This window comes from Neomonachus schauinslandi, chromosome 5, assembly GCF_002201575.2.
Source record: "Neomonachus schauinslandi chromosome 5, ASM220157v2, whole genome shotgun sequence".
NCBI lineage: Eukaryota > Metazoa > Chordata > Mammalia > Carnivora > Phocidae > Neomonachus > Neomonachus schauinslandi.
The window spans coordinates 35203903-35226844 of NC_058407.1; positions in this window are offsets into that span (position 1 = coordinate 35203903).

Below are 22942 nucleotides of genomic sequence, written 5' to 3' on the forward strand. Positions count from 1 at the left end.
GCAATTGATGAGTAACTGAACTCTACATCTGAAATTAATGATACATTATATGCTAATTAATTGAATTTAATAAAATAAAATAATTTCAGTAGCTTCACCTGGGAAATTGGCAAAATAGTAATTCTGCATAGTCTGTGGTATATAGATTTCAAATTAGTTAATACATGTTAGCACTTCTTTTACAGTGTTTGGATCACAGAAGAAACATAATAACTATGCATAAATTACCTTTACACAAGCCTGGGTGTATAAATTCTTATTCTAGTTTTGTATCCAATATGGGTCTTAACTGAGCCTCAATTGGGATGAAAGTTCTGGTTTTATTGAAGACCTGATCAATATTTGATGTCACTGAACATTGATCCACCTGAACTAATTTTTCATAGGGTCAGAGGCCTTTAAGGGGGAGGAGACTAAATGAGGAGCAATGAAAGAGGACAAAGACAAGTATCCTAACGAGGCCACCAGCAGGAATCTTGCCGAAGTTCCACTTGTAATGATATCAACTCATGAGAATACTGGGGAGCAAGGAACATAAGAATTCTCTTCATAAGCACATTTGAGACATTCCCATGGCCTCCGTAAAAAAACTGGAGAGGACTTTGGAAAAGGGATAGATGTTCTGTAGTGTGTGAGCATGGGCAATTACCCATAGGAAAACTACTACAGAAATACAGTTACATATAGGTCAAGAAATAGCAGTTCAGAGCAGAAAATTATTTGTCCAAGTTTATGCAGCTAGTAAGTGGCAGATTTTAAATCTCAGGTCTTTCTATGTCCAAAGCATGTGCCCTTAAACATGAAATTAGCCACAAAAACAACTTGCCTCATTACTCAAATGCATAAGTATGTGTGAGCATCGTTCTCTAACCTATTTCTGTGGTTGAGTAGTGGCTGCTTCTGGAGGGTTTTGCTTTTAGGTGATGCTTACATAAAACCTGGAACCAATATGGAATTCTCATTCCCAAGGTATCTTGTCAGGCATTACTTCATCATCTCAGTCCCTTCAGCATAAAATTGCCCTCATCTTCACAGCTTTATAGAGTCAAAATTTTTTATTGTGAAGCCCCAGGGTCACTTCAGGAAATGACTCTTGACTTTTTGAATTTGCCTCCATTCTCTGATTAAAGAACCTACAAGAACAACCTCACATAACATTAGTAAAGATGGGATTACTGGGAGCTTCCATCAGAGCAATTTCAGGCACAAACTAGTCAATCAAATTCTAGGTAGAACACTGGATATTGATAATAGAGATGGGATTCTGCATAATTTGGGGTCTCAAAGGAATATAGTCTAAGTTAAAATCAGTTATGGATATTTTGCATTCTTTTCAGGGTAATGGCATAATTTTACATGTAAAAATAATGTGTTAAGATGATCTGGATCACACCTACTTATTTGTTAAGATAAATCTAGAGCTTTGAACAAGAGTTAAGCTATCTTTCTCAGTAAATTGTCTTTATTAATTTTTAAATTTCATTTGCTAATCATTGTGATGATGCATCTTGAAGTAAATATTTCTGCAACATGTCATTTAGAGAGTAAGATATTGATTTTGCATAGCTCTAAACTATTTGCAATTATGTAAGTCAACCAATCAAACTATTCTAAAAATATAAGTTTCTGAATGCAAGAAATTGTGCTTTGTGTTTTCCATTTAAAAGTGAAAAGACTAGAAAGGGCATAGTTTTTAAACTGATGACCTTTATCATAATATGTCTTGTACTGAATTCTAAATAGAACATGCCAATTGAAAGGCAAAGAATGACTGTCTTTGAAACACAGGATTCATCAAGTTATAATGTCAACTTAGTAATGAAAATGCTTTCCTAAGGTCTTGTCAGTTGACAGGCTGTCATCACATATTAAAAACTGACAAGTCATTGATGAATTGGATTTTTTTTAATATTGTCCAAAGCAACTCATCTTCAAAAAGGCAAAGAAAGTATTGCTCAGCAGTTAAATATTCTGTTTCTTGACTTTGTAATCATTTTAAAGTAAAAGAAAGTATTTAGATGAACTTATAGACATCTAAGTAGAAACAGAAAATAATTACACATTATTAAATTGTTTTAAAGAGCTTAAACACTAAAAACTGAAATTGAACACATATCATGCATATTGAAGAATATGTGCACTGATGATAAATCTAAAGCTTACTTTTAAAAAAGATTAAGTCTCTTATTTATAAAACATTCTAGAAGGTACAAAGTATAAAATGTTGTTTGATATTTTGAAATTTGTTTATTTAGCTGATGTGATAGAAAATATAATGAAAGAAATTCAAGAGCAGACTACTAACCTGAAATTTCCTTCACAATTTGGTGCTAGATCTCCTGATTCCTAGAGCTTATGTCTACTTTCTTCATGTACTGCCTTGTAATGGTGGAACATATCTCACAAGAGCCTCAAGAATGGATTAATACACAGTAAATTATTGATAACATGCATGTTTAAAAATGCTAATTTCACTCTTACATTTGGTGAAGGCTAAATCTAAATTGAAAAAATTTTCATGCAGAATTCTGAAAACTTAGCTCTTTTGTCTACTAGATTCCACCTTTGCTGATGACTGATGTCTTTCTGATTTTTGACATTCTGTTTATGGTCTTTTATTTTTCCCCAAATGAAGGATATGTGATTCTCATCTTTATACTTCTTGATCTGAGTTTTCATGACCATGGTGTGGATCTTGTTTACATCTCTGCATGTATGTGTGTGTCTGTGTGTGTATACACATGTGCATGTGCAGTTCTTTTAATCTCGAGATTCATTTCCTCTACTTGTGAGAATGATTTTATCTATCTTTGATAATTTTCTCCCCTCCATACTTTTGAGGTCTTATTGAATGAATACTAATATTTGGATATTAAACCTGCTAAATGCTATTCTATATTCCTTATTTACTATTTTTTAAACCAGATTTATTGTGATTTAATTTATATACAGTAAGTTCACCCTTTTTAGGTACACAGATCTATGCATTTTGAAAAATCTATGAAGTTATGAAATCACCACTACAATCAATACACAGAATAATTCTATTACCCCAAAAAGTTCCCTCATGCCCCTTTGTAATCAATTGTTTCTTCCCACCCAAGGCCCTGGCAAGCATGAGTCTATTTTTTATCTGTATGGATGTGCCTATTCTGGACATTTTTTATAAATGGAATCATGGAGTACATGGTCTCTATGTCCAGCTTCTTTCACTTTGAATAAGGCCTTGTCAATTCATCACGTTTCAGTAATCCATAACTATGTATCCTGAGTAGAATATCCTTGTATGGCTATTCCACAATACTTTATTCATTGGCCAGTTGATGGACATTTTGATTGTTTCCAGTTTGGGGAAATTAAGAAAAAGCTGCTATAAATTCTTGTACAGGCTATCTATAGACATGTTTTCATTTATCTTGGGTAAATACCTAGGAATGGAACTGCTGATCATATGGCAAGTTTAACTTTATAAAAAAAAGTAATAACTGCAAAATGATTTTATAAAATTTTTTGGTTTGTCTCCTATCTAAAAAATGTTTGCCTATTTCAGGATCACACAAATGTTCTCCTGTGTTTCTTCTGTAATTTTTAGGTTTTTCACTTGGGTCTATATCCATTTCAAGTTAATTGTTGATATTATTAATGTACAACCTTTTGATATTACTGACTTTTTTTCACTATTACTGTTCCATTCTCGGTTTCATTAATTTCCCTCTAAGTGTTGCTGTATTGTGCCCTGTATATTTTCACATGTTGTTTTTATTTTTACTTTATTCAAAATATTTTTTAAATTAACTTTGATTTTCTCCTTGATTTATAGGTTTTTAGAAATGTATTGTTTTGTTTCCAAATGTTTGGACATTTTAAGATGTCTTCCTGTTATTGATATAGAGTTTAATTCAGTGGTGATCAGATAAAATGATTTGTATAATTTCAACTATTTTAATTTTGTGGGTTTATTTTTTATGACACACAGTGTGGTCTACCTGGAAGATTGTCCATGTTTGTGTACTTGGATTGAATGTGTATTCTGCTTTTCTTAGATACAGTATTCTGTAAATATTAATGTCAAATTGATAATGTTGTAGTGTTATATAACTTTATCTTCTTATTATGTAGGCTTATTACATGTATCATTTTATTATTATTATTATTATTAATTCTAATAATGTCTCAGAGAGGCAATTTGAAATTTCCAACTATAACTGTAGATTTGTCTATTTTGAAGACAGTCTTTTAAACAAATGGTGTTGGAAAAACTGGACAGCAACATGCAAAAGAATGAAACTGGACCACTTTCTTACATCATACAAAAAAATAAATTCAAAATGGATGAAAGACCTAAATGTGAAACAGGAAACCATAAAAATCCTAGAGGAGAACACAGGCAGTAACCTCTTTGACATCAGCCATAGCAACTTCTTACTAGATATGTCTCCTGAGGTAAGGGAAACAAAAACAAAAATAAACTATTGGGACTTCATCAAATTTAAAAGAAAAAAGTTTTTGCACAGCAAAGGTACAACAAAACTAAAAAGCAATCTATGGAATAGGAGAAGATATTTGGAAATGATATATCAGATAAAGGGTTAGTATCCAAAATATATAAAGAACTTCTAAAACTCAACACCCCCCCAAAAGTAATCCAGTTAAAAAATGGGCAGAAGACATGAACAGATATTTTTCAAGACATACAGATACCTAACAGACACATGAAAAGATGCTCAACATTACTCATCATCAGGGAAATGCACATCAAATCTACAATGAGATATCACCTCACACCACTCAGAATGGCTAAAATTAACACAGGAAACAATAGGTGTTGTTCAGGATGCAGAGATAGGGGAACCCTCTTACACTGTTGATGGGAATCCAAACTGGTGCAGCCACTGTGGAAAACAGTATGGAGTTTCCCTAAAAAGTTAAAAATAGTAAACTTCTTTTAGATTGAAGTTACAGAAGTTTCAGGCTTGTTTATTTGTGAAAATTATTCAAAGGAAATCATGGAAAAGTGCTATCATGGGATATTATAATAAAGAGCCTAAATAAAGTTCTTTTGCTGAAAGGTTTTTTAAAACATCCTTAAACAGGGGCACCTGGGTGGCTCAGTCGTTAAGCGTCTGCCTTCGGCTCAGGTCATGATCCCGGGGTCCTGGGATCGAGCCCCGCATCGGGCTCCCTGCTCCGCGGGAAGCCTGCTTCTCCCTCCCCCACTCCCTCTGCTTGTGTTCCTTCTGTCGCTGTGTCTCTCTCTGTCAAATAAATAAATAAAATCTTTAAAAAAAAACCAAAAAACAAACAAACAAACAAAAAAAACATCCTTAAACATTAAGTATAAGTGAAATTGAAGTTTCTGAAGTAGTTGAAATTTGAATTCTCAATGCAAGCATGTTTCTATTTTTCTCTGTGGGCAGCAATCCTACTTTGTGCTTCTCCATCTCTTGCTACAATGTGCCATGTTATCCCTGCCCAACTGGAAGTAGAAGGTTCTATTTCCACGGAGGTGTCATTGTTTAATCTAAATGAGTCCAAGGCAGCGGGACCCCTCAACTCCAGATACTTACATAGAATCATTTTATAAAATGATATTGTTCCCTGGAGATGCCAACCTCTCAACTAATTAAAAGAAAGACCCTGTGTTCTATAGTTTTAATATATTAATAAACTAAGGCTTTAAAAGTTAAATAAAACATCAAGATTAAAGTTATATATTAAATTAAAATTTTAACTTCTACTCTTGTATACTATTGGCTTTCTATTTTTAAATTTTATTTTCTGCTTAAACTCCTTATTAATCTCATTTTCTTAAAGTCTTTGAGTATGTTTAGTATGTAATTTCTAGAAGACCACTAAAACGATTAAGTATGCCCCAATAACATTTTGCCTGTAAATATAAATGATGTTATTTATAGAATCTTAATGTTTCTTTTCTGCAATAATTCAGAACAACACATTATATAAACATTGTATATGCTTATTAAATATCAGGAGAAACTGAATCTGTATCATTTTGTAACATCGGTATATACTAAACTAATCTGAAAGTGGTAGCATATTTAATTTATATATTTAGAGACAGGCAGAATTACCTGATAAGTATTTCTGAGCCATGATTCACAGGATAATCTGGGGCTAGCTATACACAGCTATAAATAATGACACATATTGGGAAAGTTAATCTCTCTCTCTCTCTCTTTTTGATTATGTAAGGGAACAAATTTCAGTTTGATGTTATTAATGTCTCAATCCTTGTAGGCCTTAGTTAGCTTTTAGTTTCCCTTTTAATAGATAACAAAAGGGATGGAAACAGCTGAGTTAATTGTCTAGGATTGAACAACTAGTAAGTGATAGAAAGTAGACTAGAAACTGGGGTCTCTCTGACTTCAAAGCTAAGATTAGTTATGTTGTTTTCTTAAGTTTATGACTATTTTCTATTTATGACAATGATTTTAATTCCTATTCAGGTAATGATAGGATGTTTCCTTACTATGTATGCATGGCATTTTGCACAATGCCTAGCAGTTAAAAATTATATTATCTTTGGCTGCTGTTCATATGTTTGTTGTTTGTTGTCCTTATTCTTACTATTATGGAAGTCTCCCAAAAGAAAGTGACTTAGACCCTTCCTTGCAAGAGTTTTCCAGTGTGAAGTCTTATTTTATTTTCCCTATTTTATAGCAGAAGTGAAAAATAAAAACAAAAATTTTCTTAACATATTCCAAATAAATAGTAAACAACCCTCATAGAGCATGAATTACAGGCTAGATGCTGTTCTAAGTGCTGAAAGGTGGAAGAATATGCCACCCCAAATTATGCCACGTTAGCATAAGGATCAGTTTGAGCTAAAGACGCTTAATCACACAGCAGATGCAAGGACAGTGTAATCTTCCATTTTTTCCTGAAAACAGGGGATTAAAAATGCCCATGTGCAAGATGTCCTTTCTATACCAGGAGAAAATCAACATTTTTGAGTGGCAAGTCAAAGCCAAGAGAATTCTCTACAAACAGACCTTGTTAAAATAATTTGTATTTTCATTTAACCTCCCTGTATATTTTAGTTACTCTTCCACAATTGCTTCTCTTCAATCCCATATAAAAGTATTTAGGTTTTGCCATTTCTTTGGGTCTCTATTTCCTTATGAGGGCCCCTATGTGACATAAAACATGTAAATGTGTGTGCTTTCCTCCTGTCAATCTGTCCTATGTCAGTTTAGTTCTCAGGCCCAGTCAAAAAGCCCTAAGAGAGTAGAGGTAAAATGTTGTCTCCCCCTACAGTGCTCTGTGAATTTTGGTTCATTTAATCATTACCATGATGCTATGGAGATAAGTACTATTATCATCATGATCATTGGACAAGAAGAAACAGAGGCTTAAGGATTTTTAAATAACTTTCAAAGTTACAGAAGAAGCAGCTCCACAGAAGAAGCAGCAGAGCACGGTTTTGAACCCAGGGAGCCTAAGTCCAGAATCTGAGTAGTAAACAGGCTGCTATATTGCCAAGCCCAAGTATTGAAAGGAAAAAGAGGAAAGTGAAGCCATTCAAATGAAACTCTTTAAACAATTCACAAAACAATCTAATATGATGGCTTAAATCTGCATCTAAAGAAATTGTCTTTGGCTCCTCTTTACCAAACTTAAGCTCCAGTGAAAAGATGTTTAGAGCCTTTTTTAAAAATTTTCTTTATTTTTAAAAAGATTTTATTTATTTATTTATTTGAGAGAGAGAGAGAGAGAGAGCGAGCCTGCGAGCAGGGGGAGGAGCAGAAGTAGAGGGACAAGCAGACTCTGCACTGAGCACATATCCCCACACGGGGCTTGATCTCACAACCCTGAGATCATGACTGAGTTAAAATCAAGAGTCAGCCATTCAACTGACTGAGCCACCCAGGTGGCTTTATTTTTAAAAGCACTCACATACAGTTCTTTTTTTTTTTTTTTCCTTTTGATCCAGGTATTCTCCTAGCAACAAGCAGTTCATTTTAAGGTGAAGTATTCAGGACATAATAATCAAATTCTCTAGAGAGTTTTTCTGGTTTGAATATGGATATGGTCAAACTTTTTTTCTGTGTCTTATGTCCACAGGGTAGCCTCAATCTCCAGGGAATGAATGTATCAGCCATCCTTGAAATGATATTCTAATGTGTTTTCTGTGTCTGTTTTAAGACCCTAAAATACAAACTGCTATAAAAGGTGTATTTTTGTCTAGTAAATAGCATTAACAGATCTTTTTGGAGCTGCTTAATAATAACATTTCAGTAAGGTTGGAATGTAAAAATACAATTCATGATTATCCCCAAATCACTTCTCCTTATGCAAAAAAAATACTAATCTGAACTAAAAAGGGGTGGATTACATCACTGAACCTCACATTCTGTGTGGTGATTTTATTGCTATATATGATCAGCAAATAGCCTTTTCAAAAGGAAAACTATTTCAAATTACTATCATTTTTAATTTGGATATTATACAAAGCAATCTTTAATAAATTTATAAAGATCATTATGAGTCATGAATTTTTCTCTGAACATTGAGTAGAATGTTGTTAAATCCTTTTAAAATTTAAAACTAAAATGTAATCTATCAGGATATGAAATCATTCTATCTATGCTAAGCTTATTTTAATCTAAGCACAGTCAGTGTTCAAGAAAAAATAAAAGTTTAAAATTCACTTGAAGGACAATTTCTAGGTGATCAAATGCTTATGCATCTTGAATTAGAGACTCTCCTAGAGAATGCCTTCCACAGGCTCAGTTATTTTTGAATACCGTAGTAATTTTAAATTCACTTTAATAAAAGGATAAGGGACAGGAACAGGCTCTTCTTTTGCTTTTATGACCTTGAGTAACAGCTTAGAATGCTTAAAAGGGAAAAATTTGGAGTTATTCAGGAAAGTTTTTCCAAAATACTGATTAAAATATGCTTAAGGATTTGGTATGATGGCCACCATTTACCAATCTGTAAGAGGGCATAGCTATTTCTAAATAGCTTAAGCCAGTTTCCACAGGATATGTGTGTTACAAACTTTAGCAATATTCGTTCTTTGGCACAGCCAAAAATTAATAATACTTGTTATAGCAGCCACCATTTATTGAACACCTACTGTGTGCCAGGCAGAGAGCTAAGACTTTGACATGCATTATCTTATTTAGTCCTGGCGACAACTCACACAGCAGGCACTGGTATTGTACCCCTTTTAAGTACAGATGAGCACACTGAGATTTCCTCCCGTTTAGTGGCAGAGCTGAGATTCAAACTCCTGTCTACCTGATTTTCACTATCACCAAATGCAGCCTCACTAGGCAGGAGCTCTAGAAATATCTGCACATAAGAAACATCAGTCCTTTCTCTGCTATCATAAACAAGAATGTGAATATTCTTTGGTTATTAATCATGAAACTATCTTCAATCTATCTATAAAGGTAAAAATAAAGTGCAGAACTATGTATATGGTTTACCACTATTTTGTGTACAAAAAGAAAAAGAAAAAAAAAAGAACATTAGGTGTGCTTGCTTGTACCTGCATAAAAAGTCTCTAGAGCTTTCATAAGAAACTAGTCACATCAGTTTCCACCAAGGAAGGGGACAAGAAGAAACACCTTGCCTTTTTTCTTTTGTCCTTTTGAATTTTGAACTGGAAAATGTATGACATTAAATACATATCAAGTATATATTTAATATTTAAGGGGGAAAATGAGGGAGAATTACTAGAAATGCCCCCCATAGACCATAGATCAATCACTACATGTTATCTCATTCAATTCTCAGAGCAACTACAACGTACATTTCAATTTCCTTTTTACAGACAAGAAATTGAGTAAGATGGAATCAATTTTCTAGGATCAAACAGCCAATAAATGGTAGAAAATAAACTTGAATCTATCTGGCTTAGATCTATCTGACTTCAAGGATTATGCTCTTTCTACTACCTTAGTTCATTAGAGTATAGGTTTGTTTCAATGAATGATTATTATAAACATTGGTGAATTTTGTCAGTATTATGAACTAAGTCATCTTTTTTTTAAACATAAGCTGACTAATTGTTATATGTTATATTGAATCAATTGAATAAGTCTGCCAAAAGAGTTGACCAAGATGTGTGGACATATTTTTCCCAAAGGGAAAGCAGCTGATTGAAAGATGAAATCAAAATATAGTTAAGGTTTGCTATGGTCTGCATAACATGAAACAAGTAATTTCTTTTTCTTTGCTTTAAATTGACATGAAAATTTTGGATTAAAAACTCACTTTAAAATAGTGTTTAATCCTCAATTTATCCTAGACAAAGAATATGAACTGTTCTATCATAGGAAATCTCACCATGGTTCCTCAAAAATAGAACCAGAATTCAGAAACATTAATGAAAATAAAAGGATTGAACAAGAGGATCAAGATGGCAGAGGAGTAGGAGACCTAAATTTCATCTGGTCCCAGGAATTCAGCTAGATAGGGATCAAACACCTACAAACTCAACAGGAGATCAAAGAAAAGAATAGCAGCAATTCTATGAACAGAAAAGCGACCACTTTCTGGAAGGTAGGATGTGTGGAGAAGTGAATCCGAGGTGATATTCGGGAAGACAGACGGCGGGGGAGGGGGCCTCTGTCAGCCGCTACCAGCAAGTGATAGAGAGCGGAGCACAAAATTGGAACTTTTAGAAGTCAGCTCTGCTGAGGGACATTGCTCCAGTGACTAAGCAGGGGGTGGAACCCTCACTGGGACAGTGTGGTCTCAGGACCTTCGGGATCACAGAAAGACCGGGGGTGACTGAGTGCAACAGAGCTCCCAGGTATCAAAGCGGGGAAGCTGGCTGAAGACACGGAGCTGAGGAGTGGGCTCTTAGCTTGGAGTTGCCATGAACTGTGATCCACGGCACAGTCAGGCCACTGCTCTTCCAGCAGGGACGCAACAAGTGGCAGATCCAGGGAGATTCCCCTTCCTTCCCCGGGAGGAGCGGCACAGGAGCGCACCTCAGGAATCTGCTGGGTTTGGAGACTCCAAACCGGGTCATGTGCCAGAGACAGCAATGCTTGGTCACAGGCCGAGTGAGCGTGCAGTTCAGCCAGAGACCAGGGAGACAGGAGTGATTGACTGCTTTTCTCAGAGGGTTCACTGAGGAGTGGGGCCCAAGCTCTCGGCTCCTCTGGGGCCAGAGATTGGTAGGCCACCATTTTCACTCTCATCCTCCAAAGCTGTACAGAAAGCTTGCAGGGAACAGAAGCTCCCAAGAGCAAACTCGAGTAGATTACTTAGCCTGGCCCCCAGCAAGGGCGGGGCAATTCTGCCTCAAGCAAAGACATTTGAGAATTTCTGCAATGGGCCCCTCCCCCAGAAGATCAGCAAGAACATTCAGCCAAGACCAAGTTTACCAATCAACGAGAACTGCAAAACTCCAGTGCTAGGGGAATACAGCACATAGAATTCATGGCTTTTCTCCCCATGATTCTTCAGTCTTTCAAAGTTAATTTTTAAAATTTTCTTTATTTGTTCTTTTTCTATTTTTTTTTAATTTTTCTTCTTTCTTTTTTCAACCATCTTATCTTACGAATTTCTTTTTTTAGAATCTTTTTTAATTTTCATTTTTACAGTCATATTCTATCCCTAACAATTGCACTAGTGGGTATTTGCCCTAAAGATACAAATGTAGGGATCCGAAGGGGTATGTGCACCCCAATGTTTATAGCAGCAATGTCCACAATAACCAAACAATGGAAAGAGCCAAGATGTCCATCGACAGATGAATGGATAAAGAAGATGTGGTATATATATATACACAATGGAATATTATGCAGCCATCAAAAGGAATGAAATTGGGCATTTGCAATGATGTGGATGGAACTGGAGGGCATAATGCTGAGTGAAATAAGTCAGAGAAAGTCATGTATCATGCTCCCTAACTTGGGAGCAGCCAATTATAAGATTTTATTTATTTATTTGACAGAGAGAGACACAGTGAAAGAGGGAACACAAGCCAGGGGAGTGGGAGAGGGAGAAGCAGGCTTCCCGCAGAGCAGGGAGCCTGGCGTGGGGCTCGATCCCAGGACCCTGAGATCATGACCTGACCAGAAGGCAGACGCTTAATGACTGAGCCACCCAGGCACCCCGGGAGCAGCCAGTTATATAAGCCAATTAATAACAAAATCAAAGAAACACATCGAAAATAATACAATAATAGTAGGGGACTTTAACACCCCCTCACTGAAATAGATCATCTAAGCAAAAGATGAACAAGGAAATAAAGGCTTTAAATAACACACTGGACCAGATGATTTTCACAGATATATTCAGAACATTCCATCCCAAAGCAACAGAATACACATTCTTCTCTAGTACACATGGAACATTCCCCAGAATAGATCACATCCTGGGTCACAAATCAGGTCTCAACCGGTCCCAAAAGTTTGGGATCATTCCCTGCATATTTTCGGACCACAATGCTTTGAAACTAGAACTCATTCAAAAGAGGGAAGTTGGAAAGAACTCAAATACATGGAGGCTAAATAGCATCCTACTAAAGAATGAATGGGTCAACCAGGAAATTAAAGAAGAATTTAAAAAACTAATGGAAACAAATGAAAATGAAAACACAACTGTTCAAAACCTTTTGGATGTAGCAAAGACGGTCCTAAGAGGAAAGTATATAGCAATACAAGTCTTTCTCAAGAAACAAGAAAGGTCTCAAATACACAACCTAACCCTACACCTAAAGGAGCTGGAGAAAGAACAGCAAATAAAGCCTAAACCCAGCAGAGAAGAGAAATAATAAAGATCAGAGCAGAAATCAATGAATAGAAACCAAAAGAACAGTAGAACAGATCAATGAAACTAGGAGCTGGTTCTTTGAAAGAATTAATAAGATTGATAAACCCCTGGCCAGTCTTATCAAAAAGAAAAGAGAAAGGACCCAAATAAATAAAATCATGAATGAAAGAGGAGAGATCACAACCAACACCAAAGAAATAACAAACAATTATAAGAATATATTATGAGCAAATATATGCCAGCAAATTAGACAATCTGGAAGAAATGGATGCCTTCCTAAAGACTTTTAAAGTACCAAAATTGAACCAGGAAGAAACAGCAAACCTGAACAGACCTATAACCACTAAGGAAATTGAAGCAGTAATCAAAAATCTCCCAACAAACAAGAGCCCAGAGCCAGATGGCTTCCCAGGGGAATTCTACCAAACATTTAAAGAAGAATTAATACCTATTCTTCTGAAACTTTTCCAAAAAATAGAAATGGAAGAAAAACTTCCAACTCATTTTATGAGGTCAGCCTTTCCTTGATGACAAAACCAAAGACCCCATCAAAAAGGAGATTTACAGACCAATATCCTTGATGAACATGGATGCAAAAATTCTCACCAAAATACTAGCCAATAGGATCCAACAGTACATTAAAAGGATTATTCACCATGATCAAGTGGGATTTATTCCTGGGCTGCAAGTTTGGTTCAACATCCGCAAATCAATCAGTGTGATACACTACATTAATAAAAGAAAGGACAAGAACTGTATGATCCTCCCAATACATGCAGAAAAAGCATTTGACAAAGCACAACATCCTTTCTTGATTAAAACTCTTAACAGTGCAGGGATAGAGGGCACATACCTCAATATCATAAAAGCCATCTATGAAAAACCCACAGCGAATATCATTCTCATTGGGGAAAAACTGAGAGCTTTTCCCCTAAGGTCAGGAACACAGTAGGGATGTCCACTATCACCACAGCTATGCCACAGTCCTAACCTCAGCAATCAGACAACAAAAAGAAATAAAAGGCATGTGAATTGGCAAAGAGGAAGTCAAACTCTCACTCTTTGCAGATGATATGATACTTTATATGGAAAACCCAAAGACTCCACCCTAAAACAGCTAGAACTCATACAGGAATTCAGTAAAGTGGCAGGATATAAAATCAATGCACAGAAATCAGTGGCATTTCTACACCAACAACAAGACAGAAGAAAGAGAAATTAAGGAGTCGATCCCATTTACAATTGCACCCAAAACCATAAGATACCTTATTCCATAAGGAATAAATCTAACCAAAGAGGCAAAGAATCTGTACTAAGAAAACTATAAAATATTCATGAAAGAAATTGAGGAAGACACAAAGAAATGGAAAAACGTTGCATGCTCATGGATTGGAAGAACAGATATTGTGAAAATGTCTATGCTACCTGGAGCAATCTACACATTTAATGCAATCCCTATCAAAATGCCATCAACATTTTTCAAAGAAAAGGAACAAATAATTTTATAATTTGTATGGAACTAGAAAAGACCCTGCATAGCCAAAGGAATGTTGAAAAAGAAAAGCAAAGTTGGTGGCATCACAATTCCGGATTTCAGGCTCTATTACAAAGCTTTAATCATCAAGACCGTATGGTCCTGGCACAGAAACAGACTCATAGATCAATGGAACAGAATAGAGAACCCAGAAATGGACCCCCAACTCTATGGTCAACTAATCTTTGACAAAGCAGGAAAGAATATCCAATGGAAAAAAGACAGTCTCTTCAACAAATGGTGTTGGGAAAATTGGACAGCCACATGCAGAAGAATGAAACTGGACTATTTTCTTACATTGTACACAAAAATAGACTCAAAATGGATGAAAAACCTAAATGTGAGACAGGAATCCATCAAAATCCTTGAGGAGAACACAGGCAGCAACCTCTGTGACCTCAGCCACAGCAACTTCTTCCTAGAAACATTGCCAAAGGCAAGGGAAGCAAGAGCAAAAATGAACTATTGGGACTTCATCAAGATAAAAATCTTTTGTACAGCAAAGGAAACAGTCAACAAAACCAAAAGAAACTGACAGAATGGGAGAAGATATTTTCAAATGACATATCAGATAAAGGGCTAGTATCCAAAATCTATAAAGAACTTATCAAACTCAACACCTAAAGAACAAATGATCCAATCAAGAAATGGGCAGAAGACATGAACAGACATTTCTGCAAAGAAGACATCCAAATGACCAACAGACACGTGTAAAAGTGCTCAACATCACTCGGCATCAGGGAAATCCAAATCAAAACCTCATTGAGGTACAGTTTTATGTTTTCTCTCAATTATACATTTAATATGGAGATGGATGCTTGTAGAACTTGTGTACTTTCAAATTTAATAGAAAATGTCCAACCCTTTGGAAAGTGGATTCTACATTTTATTCATGAGCATTTCTGTTTCCTTTCATCCTTGTCAACATTTGATATTATCAACCATTATTTTTTTCCCAATTTATTGTTGGGAAAAATTACCTGTTACTTTGATGAGATTTTATTGTGTATCTTATTACATGTGAGGTTGAACACATTTGCATATGTTTATTGGTTATTATATGTATTTTTTGTTTGACAAAGTGTCCTAGTATGTATTGCCTCAATTTTTATTTAGCTGTTTTTTAATTACAAAATGTTAAGAATTATTTATATATTCAGTATACTAATTTTTGCTCCTAATATATAATACAGATATTGTCACTTGCTCTACAGTTTATTTCTTCATTCTTTAATATGGTATCTTTGGATGAATAGAATTTATTAATTTTGATGTCTAATTTATCAACACTTTATGATCAATCCTTTTATTTTTATTTAGGAAATTTTTCTTTAAACCAAAGTGATGAAAATATCCAGGTATTTTCTAAAAACTTTAGTATTTTGCTTTTCACATTTATGTCTGTAATCTTTTTAGAATTAAGTTTTGAGATTTAAGTAATGTTTCACTTTTTTTTCCCCATATGGATGTCCTCTTATGCCAGTGCCAATGTTCAACTTCTAACATATTTAATTTTTGAACTATCTACCTTTTCCTTCCACCCCAATATGAACCATGGATGTTAGTTTCTTGTAAATTCTTTCATATGTAATTTTAATACATATAGAAGCAAATATAAATACAGATTCTTTTCTCTAGCTATTTTTACATAAAAGTTAGCATCCTATACATACTGTTCTGCTCCTTGTATTTTTTTAATCTAATAATATCCCAGAGGACTTTCATATTAATAGAAAAGATTGTTTTCATTATTTTTAGTGACTGCATATTATTCCATCAGCATAATTAATAGAAAAATCTATCTTTTCTGCGTCGCTTTGCAGTCTCTGTCATAAGTCACACAATGACAAATGTGTGGGACTATTTCTTTCTTCTCTATAAGTTGAATTGGTTTATTTTTAATCCCTGAACTAATATCCCATTCTCTTAAGTACCATAATTTTGAAATGAATCTGAGCAAGCACTTTTATTATTAATTAGATGATAAATGCCTGCATCAGTTGTAATTGTAATCACTTTTTCACTCCTGATATTTATTTTTTTCTTCTTAAATTTGCCAGGGTTATAACAAAGTGATATTCTTTAAAGTAACAATTTTTTGCTTTTTATTTACCCTCTCTATTTTATTTATTTTTCTATTTCACTAATTTCCACAGTTAGGTTCTTATTTCTGGCCTTCTACATGTTCATTTATTTTAATTTACTTAAGCTTTCTTTCAAGCTTTTTAAGGTGATCAACTTGCTTGTTACTTTTCCGCCTCATTCTCTTCCAGTGTTAATTTTAAAGGCATAACTAACTCCCTAAATACAGTTTTAGTTGCAACTCACAAGCTATGCAGCATTTTCATTAAAATTCCATTCAAAATATTTTCTAATTTTATTATGCTTCTCTCTTTGACCTAGGGATTACTTAGATATATAAATCTTCAAACATATATGATGTTCATAATCATATTTTATTACATATTTCTAGCTTACTTGCATTGTGATTCAAAAACATTTTGTGTACACTTTCACAAAAGTTTGATCCTTTGGAAATTTGTTGAAACTTATTTCATTCTCCTAGCATATGATTATTTTTTAAAAGTAGGTTTTGTGTGTGTTTAGAAAAATATATATAATTTTGCAGTTGTTGGGGTTAGAATTCTGAGTATGTTCCTTAGGTCTTGTCTGAGTCAAGTTAATCAAACCTTTTATTATCTTTCCTAAAAATTTTTTTTTCCCCTGCTATTACGAGGTTTTTTCCTATTTTTGAGAAGATTACCACTCGATTGTGAATTTCTCTATATCTCATATTCCTTTAAGTGTTTTTTTATGAGTGTTATTAGATGCATGCAAATTTAAATTTGTTTTATCTTTCTGAAAAGTTAAACTTTTCATCATTATAATATGTTCCTCTTTACCTCTACTTTTTTCTCTCTCTCTTTTTTTTTTTGGTAATTGCTTTAATAAAAACTGAAGTATAATATACATATAGAAAAATGAATAAATTGTACATTTACAGCTTGGTGAGTTATCATAAAGTGAATACAACCTAACTACCCAGTTCTGGTAATAGAGCATTACCAGAATACAGAAGCCGCCCTCAGTCTCCCAAACTGTTACTATTACACCCTCTTCTGAAAGTTAGTCATCATCATGTCATAAATTGGTTTTGCTATTTTTATTTTTTAAACTTTGTATACATGGATTTTTTTTTTTTCATCTGGCTTCTTTTGCTCATCATTATATCTGTGAGGTTTACTCATCTGTTCTTCTATTGGACATTTAAGTTGTTCCCAGTTTTTGGCTATCATGAATAATGTGGCTATGGACATTTTAATACATGGCTTTTGGTGCCCATATATACATACTTCTGTTGGGTATTTACTTACAAGAGGACTTGCTGAATCTCTGATTTTTGGTTTTTTTTTGTTTTTTCCCTAAATTCTAAATTGTCTTCAAAATATCTACAAAAGGATATATTCTCTATCCATCTTTTAACTTTGTTTTCCATATTGCAATGTTCAAATTTTCTGTGCCCATTGTGTTAAATATGCCTCTTCTAAACAGCATATAATTGGATTTAGTTTTTAGCAGAATCTGGTAATCCTTTAATAACAAAACATTTAGGCTGTTCACATTTAATCTAATTACTGCTATATTTGGATTTAAGTCTACCATCTCATTTTGAATTTCTGTTCATCTCTTGGAAACTTTTTTTTTTGCTATTCTTTTTTTTAAGCTTTCATTGAATTAGTGTACTATTTTTATCAATAAATTTTCCTGATATCTATATTGACCTAAATACAAAGCAATGGTTTTGTAAGGATACATAATTGTAAACAGTGGTTATCCAGGGGAATAGAACTGGTTAAAAGGTAAAGAGGAACTTCAGAATTAACTCTATGTTTGGTTTGGTTTGATTTTTTTTTTTTCAATGTGCACATATTTTCTACTGATTTTCTAAAACCAGAATTGCAGTAATTCTGCTAAAAGATAATTCTAAAAATGCATACAAAAATAAGTAGATTTTTTTCCCTTTAATACTTTATCAGTTCAGCTTTTCCCCTTTTATCCACTTATTCTCAGGCCTAATAATAGCATAAATATAATTTACATAACAAAAGCATTCACAGAAAAATAATATAGAGTTTATAAAATGTTTCTCAGCATAGCAATGAGCGCTGTCTATGCAAAATGACTTCCTTGGGTTCTGGCATGGGGTCTTAAGAAGTGCCCTGGCCTTTGCATGAACCCTTGTTTTCTTTAAGTAAATGATGAGCTCATAGTAAATGTGATATGGGAAAAAAGACTAGAGTAGTGAAAAGATCACAAAAGGAAATAGTTTTGTTTTTTTGTTGGTGGTGGTTTTGGGGTTTTTTTTGTTGTTGTTGTTTGTTTTTGGTTCTTTTGTCCTTGTTTTTGTTTTGTTTTTTTGTTTTTGAGCTTTATCAAGTCTTGGCACATCTGTGGGCCTCAGTGTCCTTATCCACAGATAGAAGTGGTAGACTAGAGTTGGTTGATTTTAGTCACTATACCCATGATAAAAACATGTCAGTGGAAATATTTTAAAGACAGGTAGTCAGGGCGCCTGGGTGGCTCAGTTGGTTAAGCGACTGCCTTCGGCTCAGGTCATGATCCTGGAGTCCCGGGATCGAGTCCCGCATCGGGCTCCCTGCTCGGCGGGGAGTCTGCTTCTCCCTCTGACCCTCCTCCCTCTCATGCTCTCTGTCTCTCATTCTCTCTCTCTCAAATAAATAAATAAAATCTTTAAAAAAAAAAAAAAAGACAGGTAGTCAAGTCCTACTTTCAAATTCTGCCCCTTCCTAGCTTGTGATTTTGACACAGGTACCTGGTTTCTTTGGGATATGTTTCTTTTTAACAAAACCTGGGTTATTTTGAGGCATAAACATTAAAGCACTTGGGAAGAACCTAAGTTCTGTTTTATAGGACAAAGTAAATATTTTCATCTTTCTAGCAGATAGTAGGCATGTGATAATTACTAGTTTTTATTTCTTACTGATATCTTGGAATTGTATTATAAGTAAGTTCCAAATTAGTGCTGTGGAACACATTGATGTAATATTTTATTGTCTAACCTGGAATTTACAAGTCCTCCCCACCCCACCCCCACATTAATAAAATGTTATATAGAACATCTTTTTACAAAGACATCCATGACTCTATATTAAGAACCTAAAAAGTTTATACATTTAAATAGTGATATAGTCTTATAAATGGTATGTAAACAGTATATTGGCAAAGGCAATATAAAGAATTAGGAAAAAGAAAGCCAAGCAGAAAATTGAGTATAAAATTACTAGAGTCTAAAAAAAAAAATGTTACTATCATCTTTAAAGCTATTTTACATGTCATTTCTTATTTTGTATTGTAATGTCACAATTGTAATACATTTTACTGTAAAGTGGTCAATATCAAATTTGAAGGTCACTTTGGTAATTGGAAGTGAGAGCCTCCCAAAGTGAAGGCGATTGGAAAGCACAACATTTTACTTTCATGAATACAATGATTTAGTTCTTTGACCTCTAGCTGGTTAAGCATGATATATCGTAGAACATTTCACTTCTGATATATGCATGTGAAATCCTGACAAGAATTAAAGGCAGAGTGCAGATTTAATTTGCTGGCATTCCTCACTCTGCTTGAATAATCGCTAAAGTTACTTTGAAGTACTTTAGAGGAGAAAAAAAGTAAGAAAAAAGGGAAAGAAAAGAGAAAAATCAGAAAGAAAGCGAGAAGAAAGGAAGGAAAGAGAGGGAAGGAAGGATGGGGGAAAAAACAGTTGATTTGCTTATTTTCCTTTCTGCACAAATGGCATCCCAAAGAAAAAAAAGTATTTTGAAAGGCTTTTAATGTAAACATGGACAGCTGTTTTAGACATTGTAACATGTGCACGTTTGAAAGTCACATCATGGAAAAAATATTCATGCTGAAATGTCAATTTTATAGCTCTAAGAGAGAGGTCCTAGGGTTTAGAAGTTAAAAGTGAGTTAACTCCTTGCTTATTCGAACATTAAACTGTCAGCATGGAAGTAAGTTTAAAACTTATGTTGGTCTGAAAATGTGGTGCTAAATGAAGTCTGAAGACCTATTAACCTGCCTGAGATGGAAACCAGGAACTATTACACTTTGCTGTTCAGCATGTATGCAAATACTTTAAAAAAGTGTGCGAGCTATTAGGAAGTGAACAATGAAGCTAAATAGTATCTCTTTTTTCCTAACTGCAGTGATAATATTAGCTATTTTCAGTATCCCTTCAGGAATTGCATGGATATAAGAAATAGAATACTGAATATGATCGCTTTAATTTGTTTTATTATAGTAATGCGTAATTGACAATCCTTGAACAAGTTGACCAATGATCAGTTTTACCTTAGTTTTAAAGCTTTACAGCAATTTAAAGGGAAAACCGAACATTTGTAAACATACCTATATGCAGATAACAAACACTTTAGACAAATTATTCATTGTATTAATAAAATAATGAGTTTATTAAATGAAGTATTGAGACATAATAAATATGAAATAAAAATTTAAAAATTAAATTACTTTGGTAAGGAATATGACCAACTTTCCTTTTGCTGTTAAAGTATCAGTTTTTACTTATTCAATATTGTTATGTCAAATATAATTTTAAAACGTTTAACAAAGGGGGCTCCTGGGTGGCTCAGTGTGTTAAGCATCTGACTCGTGATTTCGGCTCAGGCTATGATCTCATGGGTCGTGCGATCAAGCCCTTCCTAGGGCTCTGTGCTCAGTGCACAGTCTACTGGAGATTCTTTCCCCCTGACCCTCCCCTGACTCTCACTTCCTCTTTCTCTAAAATAAATAAATAAATCTTTAAAAAGTTTAACAAAGACATTTATCAATTATTTTAAGATAATATATCAACTAGGTTTATTTGGGTCCTGTTTGGAAAGATGGAAAAGGACTAAATTCAAATTACATAAATTGAAATAAGTTTAACCCTTTCTGCCTGTGGAAACAAGCTTTGTTATGAAAATATCCTTTTCCTAGATATCCCTGTTTAAGGGCTTTTATATTCAAGTGGGAAAGACAATAACCATTTTTGTTCCACAAAACTGTTAAAAATACATGTTTTTAAAGGATTATACCAAAATATTTGAATATAAAACCCAGAAGTTTCTTAACTCAAGTTTCTGACCCTGTCTACCAGAGGGTATTGATTCCTATCTAATCTAGTGAGAGGTCCTATGAGCACAGTATTCGCTGTTATGGGGTAAAACAAAAGAAGACTGTGACTTGTTCCTCACCAAGTTTATAATCAACCTGTGGAGAAGAGATGATGGAAGCCAGGGAAAGATATTAAAAGATATTGTAGTATCTGGTACCTAAATATGTGATACACACAATACAGGCTAGAAAATGTAAGAAGGGAAAAGATCAATCTCGGCCACAGGGATTTCATCTAAGTTGGATTTGAAGAATAAATAAGATTGTATGGTTGTCTCCTCCAGGATAGATAAGGAGTTGGCCTGTGATTTCACTTGGTTCAGAAGGATAAGATATTACCAAGTACTGATGTTATGAAAAGAACCTCAATAACATCTGGGCTTTGATCATGTACTTGGTTCTTCCATGTAAGCAGACAGAGTGAGGGGCAGCAGTAGTGCTTGCAGTCACTTGTTCCTGTATTCTCTTTGTTGTACTGGGGCCCTCAAGACAGAGTGATACTGGTCAAAATTCTATTCATGTCTGCCCCCTTTTAACCCAGAGTGCACTATACAGCCATGGATGTTGTTTTGCCATTTCGATGCCATCATTATGCATTATTGCTCCCCTACTGAAAATGTGGTCCAAGGACCAGCAGCATGAGCATCACTTGAGAGTTTCCCAGAGAGACATATCTGAGCCCCTCATCTCCAATCACGCCCAAATACCAACAAATTTAATCTTTTTTGTTTATCATTTCCTCTGTTATTTTTCACTCTCCAATGTGTTCCTTACTTTTTAAAAAATTTTATTATGTTATGTTAATCACCATACATTACATCATTAGTTTTTCTTTTTTAAATTTTATTATATTATGTTAATCACCATACATTACATCATTAGGTTTTTAAAAATTTTTTATTGTTATGTTAATCCCCATACAGTACATCATTAGTTTTAGATGTAGTGTTCCATGATTCATTGTTTGTGCATAACACCCAGTGCTCCATGCAGAACATGCCCTCCTTAATACCCATCACCAGGCTAACCCATCCTCCCAACCCCTCCCCTCTAAAACCCTCAGTTTGTTTTTCAGAGTCCATCGTCTCTCATGGTTCGTCTTCCCCTCCGATTTCCTCCCATTCATTTTACCCTTCCTACTATCTTCTTTTTTTTAACATATAATGTATTATTTGTTCCAGGGGTACAGGTCTGCGATTCATCAGTCTTACACAATTCACAGCACTCACCATAACACATACCCTCCCCAATGTCCATCACACAGCCACCCCATCCCTCCCACCCCCCACCACTCCAGCATCCCTCAGTTTGTTTCCTGAAGTGAAGAATTCCTTATATCAGTGGGATCATATGATACATGACTTTCTCTGATTGACCTATTTCACTCAGCATAAGACTCTCCAGTTCCATCCACGTCGTTGCAAATGGCAAGATTTCATACTTTCTATA